At 39.2% G+C, this 11,933-nt stretch overlaps 1 long non-coding RNA gene across 1 annotated transcript; it reads right to left on the reverse strand.

Moving 5' to 3' along the window:
• Nucleotides 1–2,710: 2,710 nt before the first annotated feature.
• On the reverse strand, nt 2,711–9,918 carry LOC146521898 (uncharacterized). The gene is made up of 2 exons (XR_014873062.1): nt 5,507–9,918; nt 2,711–4,909 (listed from the first exon to the last, which is right to left on the reverse strand). It is a non-coding gene; the product is annotated as an uncharacterized LOC146521898 (long non-coding RNA).
• Nucleotides 9,919–11,933: the final 2,015 nt, after the last annotated feature.

The raw sequence follows: 11,933 nt of genomic DNA on the forward strand, positions 1-11,933 counted from the left end.
TACCATCACTGGAAATTTTCAGGCAAGTTTTTCACTGAATTGTTTTTGGCACCATGTGTCCCTGAATCTCACAAGCAAGCTCTAATTCCTGGCTGAAGACATGGAATGCTGTTATTTAAGGTGGGAAATCAAAATTTGGGAAACAAAATTAAAAACATACACAATTAGAGAAATGCCTTGTTTGAGAAAAAAGTTAAAATAACCCACCCACAAACGCACATACACGCAATGAAGAAACAGCTTACATTCATGAACACGTGAAGATTTTCCAGCAAGTTTAAAGCAGCGAAACTTAACATACACCTGATGTTAAATGATAAAGTCTATCCACTACTAACAATTAAACTCTCTGGGTTGCAGGACAACAACTTGACTTCAAAATGACAGACACTGGTATGAACAACCAGTGATGAAATAATAAATTTAGTGGTTAAAAGAGTCTAATTGTGACATGTTTTTTTTTTCTGATTGAATAATACAAGAGATTACTGAATGAAATAAAATTCCTTTTTTGAATTATTAAACATGATCTTAAGAATTTTAACGTGTACCTGTGTTGTCCTGTCAACTTGGTGGGTTATGAGTTGATTATATAGTGAGAAAAAACAAAAAAAAAGGGGGGGAGAAGGCTGACACAGGGCCTGGCCCCTCTCTGAATAACACAGCCAAAACAACATTATTTTCAAACAACATCATTTTCCTGTTCGTCTGTTTTTGTTTTGTTTTTGTTTTTTCTCTTTATGCTTAATTACAGGCTGCTTTGTCAGCCCGGAAAGCCGAGGCTGACCTGGACTCCTGCTCTCCCCTCTACCATCTTTGCTCTCCCTTCTACCATCTTTGATGTGACCCTGACCAAATGCTACAGCAGCTGGACTCACAACAACAGCCTGAGAATGTCAACAGTGCTGCAGGAAAGAGATCTCATGCAGCGGAGACGGAGAACGTTAAATCCAAGGCCCGTTTCACTACACGGGGGAGATTTCCAGACAGCTTCAGCTGACAGAGCTGTGACGAGACGCCTATTAAGCCCGGATGAAAAGTGAGGCCGAGCAAAAGAATGCTGACCTTAACAACTCTGCATTAAAACTGTGCAGGACAGTGATGGACCAACACGGAGGATCGGGCAGCAAAAAGGGCGTGCCAGAGACACGAGGAGTAAATGAGGTCAGGAGGCACCTCAGATTGGACAAAAGCAGCAGAAGAACATAAGCTGAAGGCACAGGTGTCGGGGTTCAGCCAGGAGCTGACCTCTGAGAAGAGCCGAACAGCAGAGCTGCAGAAGGCCGTGGAGCAAAGCAAGGAAAACATCAAAAAACTTCAATCTGACGTGTACGGAAAAGACTCTGAGGTTTCTGCCCTCAGTGAGAGCTCAAGACATCAGAGCAGAAACTGAGCATGCCTGAGGAGGAGCTGGCTGCTAATCGAACCCATCAGTCAGGCTTGGAGTCCCAGATACAGGACTTAAAATCAGGCCGGAGCTTGCTGGAGCAGGAGGTTGTCAAACCTGACGAGAAGCTCCAACACCAGGAGCAAACCCTGAAGGACCTGCAGAAGCAAAAAGGGTCAAGTTAAGGAGGAGCTGGACAAGGAGAAGATGCAGGACACTGGAGAAAAGGACTGCCTCAATTGGGGTCAGAACCAGTATGGAGAGAACTTTGGGCAGCAGCACCAATGGACCCAAACGGACTGAAAAGGAGGAGAGCAGGACCCCAGGGTACGCTTCAGGCCGTGGTTTACCCAGAATACCAGAACAGGAAGGTGATGAACACAAACACACACACACACAAACACACACATCTACATACACTGACTCAGAAGCAAGAGAAACACACATATGAACACATATGCACTTGTTGATTGACTGAGAGATGACACACACACACACACATAAATCGAAATGCTGATTCAATTCACTGAGAAGTGACACACACACACATACACACATACATATACATGTTTGTGCAATGAAGAGTGATACACACACGCTGTTGCAATGAAGAATGCTTTACTAACAAATGCTATGCTGATACGCAAAATGCTGCACACAAACGTCCAAATACAGAATTTGTTACAACAACAAGAAGCCATTGATTGTTTATTGGTTAAATGCATTTCATGTCACCCAGAGGGCATTTGTGTAATTTAGGGGACAGGGTCTAGAGCAGTTTGGTTAAGAAAACAATGTCTGTGAGTGATGTCTGTTTATGGCTCAAGGCCTCAACTGAATTGTTTACTGTGCTTCACACAGCCTGATAAGGAGCAGTGGTACAGAGTGAAAATGGTGAATTAATGGTGTGGGCCTTACTTCGGAGCGCCACATTTTTGTGATTGAGATTTAATTGAAGGAGGAACACACTGAAAAAAAAAATAAATAAAATAAAAATAATAACAATAATAAAATATAAAATAAAAAGAAGAAAAGGGGGCCAGCCCTTGGATTTACGTAAGCATCCCACGTGTATTTAACACAATTGCCTCAGGCTTTAAAGATTTGTACAAAAATTCAACAGGAAATCATAGCTTCCCTGTATTTCCTACATTGTTGGCATGCTGGTGAGTGCTGTTGCTCCACAGTAAGAAGGTCCTGGGTGCAAGTCCACAGTCTGGCTAGTTTGCAGTGGTTTCTCTCTGGGTATTCTGGTTTCCTGCCACAGTGAAAAGTCATGCAGCTGTTAGAGTTAGGTTAATTGATGATTCTAAATTATCCGTGAATGTAAGTGTAAATGGTTGTTTGTTTCTAGGTGATAGACTGGTGACCGGTTCGGGGTGCACCCTGCCTCGTAACCTATCACTTTAGAGTTATTTCCCAGCCCTCGTGCAATCAGGATAAAGATAGGAGGATGGTAGTTGTTGTAGACCCATTTAATTTTTATGGTAACCAGAATTTAGACTTTGTTGAACCGTAGGCAATATGAAGACAACATGTAGTATTTAAGGGACCAAGTAGAATTTGGATAAAAGTTATTGAATAGTGTTGAAATAAAAGGACAGAATTGTGAAGGATTAAAATATTCCAGGAGCTCAACTTACTCCATCTGAACATGTCTTAATCGTGTAATATGAACTCAAAATGCACAGGTTTACTGAATATGAAAAGGTTGTGTTGATTTAACTCAGTTGTTTAAGTTTCTACCAAAGCAAAACCTTTGTGTGCAACTAGTGTCCACTATTGAATCAAATAAGTCCAACACGTTTTTGTCAGTGCAAAAGAAGTTACGGTACCTGTATGCTTACACAATATTGTCCCGGGACAGAGAAAAACTTTCTGGTGAAGTTTTGGTTGATTTTGGGTTTTGCTTAACACTAGGTTGATTTTATCAGTGAGGTTTGGATTGTTTTCTCTCTCTAAGAGAGAGAAAGGTGGTTTTATGTTTGGACATGTTTCCAATGGGCCCCAGTATTTGTTATTATATGAGTATTTTATTGGGTACGTTTGTTTTTGCTTTTGTTACAGTGCACTGAAATAAGAACATCTGAGAGGAGTGATCCACCGGTGGTGATATTTTGGTATTTTGTGAGTTCCTGATTTAACAAATCAGCTCTTTAATCCAGGCCTGAGAGATTGAACTTTAAAGCGCTATAAACATTCTTACTGAAAACAGTTGCAAAGTATTTTTCTCCATGATTATAATGGGCTCTGGAGAAATTCACTTATATGGGACATTGATCACATGAGAAGTCCTGAACCTAAAAGGATTGCAGCGAGTCAATCCAGTCCAAAAAGAAAAACAAAAAAAAACAAGGAACTGTTTTCCTTTAAAATGATGACGTCATCTTGCTGGTGATGGAGGCTTGATTAGGTTGCGCGTGAGACTCCATTATCAGCAATATCTGGTATGAATGTGTGTGAATGTATGCATGTGACTGGACTGTGATGGACTGACGACTAAATGTTTAAACGGACTTGACACTGAGACAAAAACGATACCGACTTTAGGATTAGTACATGTCTACAAACAATTCACCCAGCTTGTAAAAGAAGGGTGGATGTTTTGTCTCGCTTTGTTTTGTTTTTGCAGGAGTAGGAGGACAGAGACTAGGGGGGGAGGCTGTAGCTTCACATGAGTGTGAACTGCAGACTTAACCCTTTGGTTGCTAATTTTGAGCTACTGATGTTTCAATCAAGAAAATTGTGTTTTATTAGCTGTGTTTCGATTAATGCAGCACATTATATTGTTGGGAATGTTAAATGCTAAAGTGAAGAGAAGCTTTGATTTCACTCAAGACTGAACATGTTATTATTAACCATAGCAGGCCACTGTAAAAAGTTAATCAATTTTGATAGAAAAAGCAAGAAAAAACTCTATTGATACCTACACAGCAAATCCAGCATGTCCAAATTAACACTGTCAGATTTGATTTCAACACTTTTAAAGTGTCTATATGGGTCCACACCAGAGAGTGTTAATTTGACTCTTTTTGGAGAGTTGGTACGTTAACTCTGATTTAGTGTTAAACACCAAATCTCTCTGGAGTTGATAATTTGACACTTGGTGTTAAGAGGTTATATATTAACTCTCAAAGAGTATTTTAGTTTAGCTACGTAGGAGTTATCTTCTAATTAATTCTAAAAAGCGGGAATTTTACTGTTCTGAACTTCTAGAAATTTCTTTTGGAAATAAACATTTACTAAAAAGACGCAATGGTTTTTGAAAAACATTTATTCTGAACTGTGCACCACAATTTCAAAACATTTTCTGAAAGATGTAACAGTGTACATGTTCTCACTTTCATTAGAATTTCGTTTATCAAAAGGTCTGACATAGGTGAGCTGGTAAATGCAGATAACAGCATTCTCATCACTTATTTCAATAAATACAAAATACAATATGCATGTCCTTCATTCATCACTTTGTGGAACTTCAACGCACTTCTGCTCTCCCCCATATTCCATCTTCACAAGCATATCCTATGTGGAGATTGAATAAAAATTAGTTGACACTAATTAATGGCACAAATCAATTACAGCACAGTAAAAAAAATAAATAAATAAATAAATAATAAAATAAAAGGAATCCTCTTTGAGACATTACTTGTGTAAAGTATTTTCCCAAAAGATAAGGACACAGGCAACAGGTAATACTGAACTAAATGTAAAACCTCAACCTTTTTCATTTTTACCTAAAACCGTGTGCACAAAACTCTGGAGGAATCTAAATGCTAACGTAGAGCCCAGTCAGGACATCTGCTACTGCTGTTTGCTCGTTTTTTATGGGAGATCGTTTTCAGGCTTCAAGTAGCACCATTATATCAACATTTCACATTCTAAACATTGTTTTAAGTGTATTTGACCAAGAAATTTGACTTAAAATTCACATGCAAGCTTTTTTTCAAGGCTGTGGTATTTGCCCGCAAACAATACCTTTCAGCTAGCTAAAACAGAATATTATGCTATCAGCGAGCAACATGGCTAATGCCTTTCACACAGCTTTGTCTCAACTCCAAAGAGCCACAGAAGTAAAAGCTAATAACAATAATTGAAACAATCTTTGAAAACATGACTTACCAAGCATGGCAAACAACTCAAATATGTAGAGCAAAATGTTTTGAAACGGCTTCACTTCAGCTTCGATTGGAGCCGTGCTGGGGGCGGAGTCTGTGAATTTACTCTATTGGTGTCATAGCCCCTGTAGGAGTTCAGAGTTAAGAGGTCAAGAGTTAATGTTTCCATTGTAACACCTCCAGATTTGAAATAGAAACACTCATTTTTAACACTCGATTTTAACTACTATCATTTACACCTCAGAGTTACATTAAAAGAATGTGACTCTACTTAGAGTAAAATTAACTCTAAGACTACTAACACCAAAACATTTAACACTTTTGAATTTGCTGTGTATGAATAACAGGGGAATCATAGACTGTCACTTTCAAAATAGAGATATGTAATGACAAACCTTGGTCCACGTCATTTAGGTTCTCCATTGAAATAGTCAATAATTTAGAAAAGTAAGATAGAACCGACAGGGGCATGTGGTGCTGCACAAGAACAAGAGCAAAATAAAGAAAAATTATTGTGTTTAGCTTTGATAAATTAAAATTAAAATGTACCATTACACCCAGAGGATCAATATGAAATTCATTATATGCTAATTTTGTATGAAGTACATGACTGATAACTGTTCTGTCCTGAGCTTTTGTGTTTACAGCGCCCACTTGACCACACCAACAGTTTCTCGCCACCAAAAGCGGGTACTTGCAAAGAATAGGGAGGAATATCATCAGAAGTGGGAAAGGTAAGCCCCGATGGGGGTGATAATGTAACACACCCAAAGAAAGATTTTAGGTCTGACCAACCGTCTCAGTCGTGGGCAAAACGATGACAGTCAATAAAATTCTAAAAGATAATTTAGTGACAAAAATATTAAGAGATAAAAGATAAAACAGTCCAGTGTCCCATTCATGAATCAAATAAAAACACACAGTCCCAAGGTCAGAGCCAGCTATGCCACACGGCCAGTTGCACTCCACATGTTGCCTTTAACAGGGGTAGAAGTTGTCCTTGGAGACCCACTACCCTGAAAGCATATAGCCAGTGATCACTGAAACCTGTGTAACTATGCTGCCTTTAGGCTGTGGCATATAATAGGCCCTGGCCTGCACAGAGAGCCAAAATGACACCTTCAGTATAAAATTCATAGCGCAAAACCCATTCATCCCAAACATATCAGATTATCACATTACATACATGCACAGAGAGACAAAATAACACAGCAGTGTTTGTAGTGTGGGCTATAAGTGGACTAGTGTATCAGTGCAATCAAGTACACCTGCCTCTAATTAGTCCAACCCGATTCCAGCCATTGGCTCACCAAAAATGTGACACACACACAAAAAACCACTCACAACCCAGTGCAACTTCACACAATAATATGGAGCTGAATTAACACAGGCACACTAGTCTACCATGTTACAATAACACCATTAATTTCACGTATGGTCAAATTCTTAAAACTTGACCCCAAACATGAAAAATTCTTCAAACATTTAGAGACAGAGTGGAGTTCTAGATAAACATAATGCAGCAAACCACATAAGGATGGAGCATTGGAATCAATAAGATGGTGAAAAAACACGCAGGAAAAATGTTGATCATGTTGATTATGTTTATTCCAGTGCAGGGATTGGCTAATCTGACCAGGAAATGTTATAAATGGATTGTCGGAACAATCAGCGTTAAAATCACCTTTGACAGTCCAGACTAAGATGGCGTTGGACATCTTCAGGGCGGAAAAGGGTTGGTGTGACCAAGGTGTGGTTTGGCTTGTTGTATGTATATTTGATAATGATATAGCTCTGGATGGACCAGTTACCAGGGCATGGAAGGAGGACAGACTCATTAAATGAGGAGAAGGAATTTTCTGGGATTGGAGATCCTGTGGGTGAGTGGTTGACTAAAAGCATGCATAAAAATAAAAGCTATCTTTTGTTATTGATTGGTAATAGATTGTTAATTGGCCACATTCACAGTTGTATTGACTTGTAGTGGATGTAGTCTACTTCATGTTTAAGCACTCTAATTAACAGATTGAAAATAGTGACATTAAAGGAAGAATATGCAGCACCACCCTGTCAGATGCCAGTGCCGGTGGGGCTCAGTGATGAATCAGGTGAGCTTCATGACTGAATCAAATCATAGAGGCCCCTGCTGTGGTCAGTAAGGGATAAAAAGGGTGTGTTTTACTGTTATTGTAGCATCAGCATTATTGCTACATCAGAATCATATAACGAGCATTGCATTGAACATTTATTGAAGCTATTGACATATTAACATTTGTATTACAGTGATTGTTATAACCTCATGTTAATCTTCTATTTACAGGTGTCAAAAGTAGTCAACAAGTTCATATTGAAGTGAAGTTCATATTAATACCGGTTTTGTTTGTAGACGATTGTGAAGACGCAGGCTCTGGGCGGAGCCCGGAGTTGAACAGATCTAACATGACAATTAAATTGATTTCATTCCCTAACACAGAATAACAAGACTGGAGCAACGACACTGGATAGGAGAAAGTCTGATACTTTCTAAGATATGAGGTCACTAACCTTTTTTTTTTAATTTTCTAGCTTAATTGAATGGACACATGTTAGAATTAGAAATGGCTGCTTTGTCTTTGATGTCTTTTATTAGAATGAGTGGTTTTAATCATTTATATATATATCTTGCAAATGTGCTTATAATGAGTTGGCACTCGGTCTTTTGAAGGTCATAAGCTTCGTTCGGCGATAGTCCGGACTGATAAAGTGTAAGAAATGCCTTGAGTGCAGCGGGCTAAATGCAAACACGCTTACACACACATACACTAAATTAGGATAAGTCCTTGGGACATTCTGAATATTCTAAACAAATTCTGAATCACCAAAAGATCAGTAGACAGCAACATTAGATTGTTAGAGCTAGGAAGAGAGGTGTTTTGGTTTTCTGTCTCTTACAGAGAAAGGAACAGACACCAGACGAGGTCACAGATATACGAGGATCCTTGGCAGCAGAGACAGACACGGTGACTGCTGAAACATCAACTGGGTTCAAGTGTCATGGCATTTTGGGCTCCAGTTAGTCACCTCAAAAGGATGGATCCCATAAACACAGCAATAACCATGAAGGGGTTGACGGAAATCCAGGAACACCACACCAACGACGTTCGAGAGGCTGTTGGTCATAAGGAGAACACCTTTCTGTTCCTTTTCCTGGGGAACACAGCTGTGATCCCAGAATACACAGATCATTGTTTGAAATCGGGGCAGAATAATCCCCTGATCTGTGCAACGACTGAAGGGTTGTCTAACCCCTGATGTTGAAGGAAACAAGAGCCGAGGATCACCCGACTGGAAGACATTGGTGCCTACAGCAATAAAATAAAGGTTAAAAGCTCCTCGGACAGAGGTTCTAGTCTGAGTACGTTTGGAGGGTATAAGGTAGCACCGAAATAAAGCTGTGGGAGAACTGGGGAGTGATGGGAGTATCATCTATACCTACTGTTGTTGTTGTAATAAAAGTTTTTCTTGCATCTGAACTGAGTAAACACAGAGGTCATCTCACATATGGTTCACCCAACAGGAGGACAAAAGGCCTGAGGAGTAAGGAGAAATGAACCCGGCAACACTGGATTGCAGGGTGTAAGTGAGCTCTTTATGTCTAAAGAGCTCATCAGGGGGAATTGTGGGATTATGATATTATTTTATGCCATGTTAGACCCCTAATTAAAGATTGTGAATTATTATGTAGTTTTAGTTTGCATTATGCTCCTGAATTAGAAGAAGGTGATAACTATTACATTTGGTAAACTGATTTGCATTATATTAGACTGCTGATTTATTGTGAATGAATGATATTGTTTTGTGATGCATTATACTGCTGAGTTATAAGAAAATATTGTTCACAGAAAGTCATCGTCTCATTTGTCTGATTAGAAGAGAACAGAGCATTCTGCCCCATCAGCAGGAGCAGATAAACAGGGAGCCAAGGTTGTAGCTTAGGCGCTGTGTGAGAGAAAGAATGTGAATGTTTAGGCTTTTATGATTAGGTGGGGGCCACTAGAGGCTATAAGAGTTTGATCAAGGCTCCACCATTTCGAGATCTGATGCTGTCTGCTGTATGGTGTCCATCTCCCACGCGTGTGTTCATTAAATCATTGTTTGACTTGACCCGGCCGGACCAGTGTTGTTATTTTGGTTTTCCTCTTGTATCCATTCCCAATATTTGAATCCGTAACAATAGATACCATATAAGACATCTTTACAGTTATTTTCAATTTTTTCTTTGCTGCATATCTTTGCATATATCTTGCTTCCTATATTTAATGTCTTCGGTTGGTATCTGCAATGTAGAAAGTAGTCAAAATAAAAACTTTTGACTGGTAGTGAATATACATACGTACATACATACATGTACAAAAAGTTTCCGATCTCAAATCTCTGTTTTCTGCATTATTCAATATATATATATATATATATATATATATATATATATATATATATATATATATATATATATATATATATATATATATATATATATATACATATATATAAGACTTTTATATATATAAAAGACTTAAACTGGTTAAATGTTGCGTGCATGCTATTCCTCAGTAGTTGGTTTTACCAGTTCTCTGAATTGCTTGAGCTCAACTCCCATTCTCTACACTAACCTAAACCACTTATATATGTCATTTATATGTCACCTTGTCACTGACTTTTTGCAAAGTGCTGGACATCTACAACCATCTGGTACCACCTTTGACAAGAAACAATGTGAACAGATGTGATAAACTGGCTTTTACAAGAAATCAAAACATATGAAGGAAAAGTAGGAAATGTAAAGTATGAGACTCTTGGATTATTCATGAAGCTGCGATGGTTCAAATTTTTTTCACACATACCGAGGTGTACATTAATGATTAATGTATCAGATATGTAAGTTACTTTAGTCGATGGAGGTGCACAATATATAAACAAATCCCTTATTTTACATTTACTAAATTTGAGTGCATGTTACTCCTCAGTAGTTGATTACAGCAGTTTTCTGAATTGCCAAAGCTCAAATCTTGTTCTCTAAGCTAAATTCTCAAAATCCTTAAAGAAACAACCGCCTGAAAGACGGTGAGTTTGTTGTTATTATAATAAAGAATACATCCGCAGGGGGGCGTTTTAAAAAAGTACTACCCTATCACACATGACACCAATTTTATTCCCCCCGCGCGCCAGCCGTCGGTTCTCTCCGGGGCCTCCCCGCCCACGGGTGTTTTTTGTCCGGTTTCGGGCAGGCTTTTCCCGAGACGTCCACCAGAGGCCGCTGTTTTACTAACCCAAATCCCAAGATTCAAGATTCAAAGCGTTTCTTTTGTCATGTGTGCAAAGAAAAGGCATTTCTCCGTACAATGAAATTCTTAGTCTTTTGCCGTGTTATTTGTAAATAAAATACAAAATATTAATAAATAAGTGGAGACAAAAAAATTGAAGTGCTACATAGATTTATGTGCAAAAGAGCTATGAGCTTAATATGCTGGTTTGATATGTGAGAAGACCTGATGTCCAAAACTTATTATTACAGTTCAAGAGTCTGGGGAAGAAGGAGTAGTTGAGTCGGGATGAAGTGTGAACAGTCCGTGTTGGGGGTGTGTGAGGTCTTTGAGGATGGACGCAGCTCTCCTCTGGACTCTGCGATGGTAGATGCTCTTCAGATAGGGCAGCGGGCTCCTGGTGATCTTCTCCGCAGTTGTTATAACTTTCTGAAGGCGTTTGCAGTCTATAGCAGTAGTGCTGCTGGTCAGTCTGCTCTCCACAGTGCAGCTGTAAAACTTGCTGAGGATCTTGGCCGACATACCAAATTTCCTCAGCCTCCTCAGGAAATACAGCCACTGCTGAGCCATCTGGACCAGCTGTGTGGAGTTCAGTGTCCAGGTGAGGTCCTCAGTGATGTAGACGCCTAGGTATCTAAAGTTGCTCACCTTCTCCACTTCATTCTTCAGGATAAACAGCGGCTGGTGAGGCCTCCTCTTCTTCCTCCTGTCTACTATCATCTCTTTTGTCGTATCAGTGTTGAGGGTGAGGTTGTTGTCCTCACACCATGACACCAGACTGGCCACCTTTCCCATAAGCCGCTTCGTCCCCTCCAGTGATGCGACCAATCACTGCAGTGATTATGATATATATTGAAACCGTTACTATAGGCCATTTCTTATGTCAATAAGGGAAGTAACACAAAGTGAGAACCCTAATTTCAGCAGATGCTTTGTTATCACTGTGATTTTCACTATCTACTCATGTTTCTGTAGATTGAGTGATTAGCTTTTTTTTTTTGTGCTTAGAGTTTTGAGAAGTTTACATGTGATTAACATCTGATGACGAGCTTGTTACGCAGAAAGTGGCGCTAGATCAAGTATGTTGGTGGAGAAAAGTATTATCTTTACTTTACTTTACAATATAAAGCA

This window comes from Neolamprologus multifasciatus, chromosome 3 (genome assembly GCF_963576455.1).
Source record: "Neolamprologus multifasciatus chromosome 3, fNeoMul1.2, whole genome shotgun sequence".
Classification (NCBI taxonomy): domain Eukaryota; kingdom Metazoa; phylum Chordata; class Actinopteri; order Cichliformes; family Cichlidae; genus Neolamprologus; species Neolamprologus multifasciatus.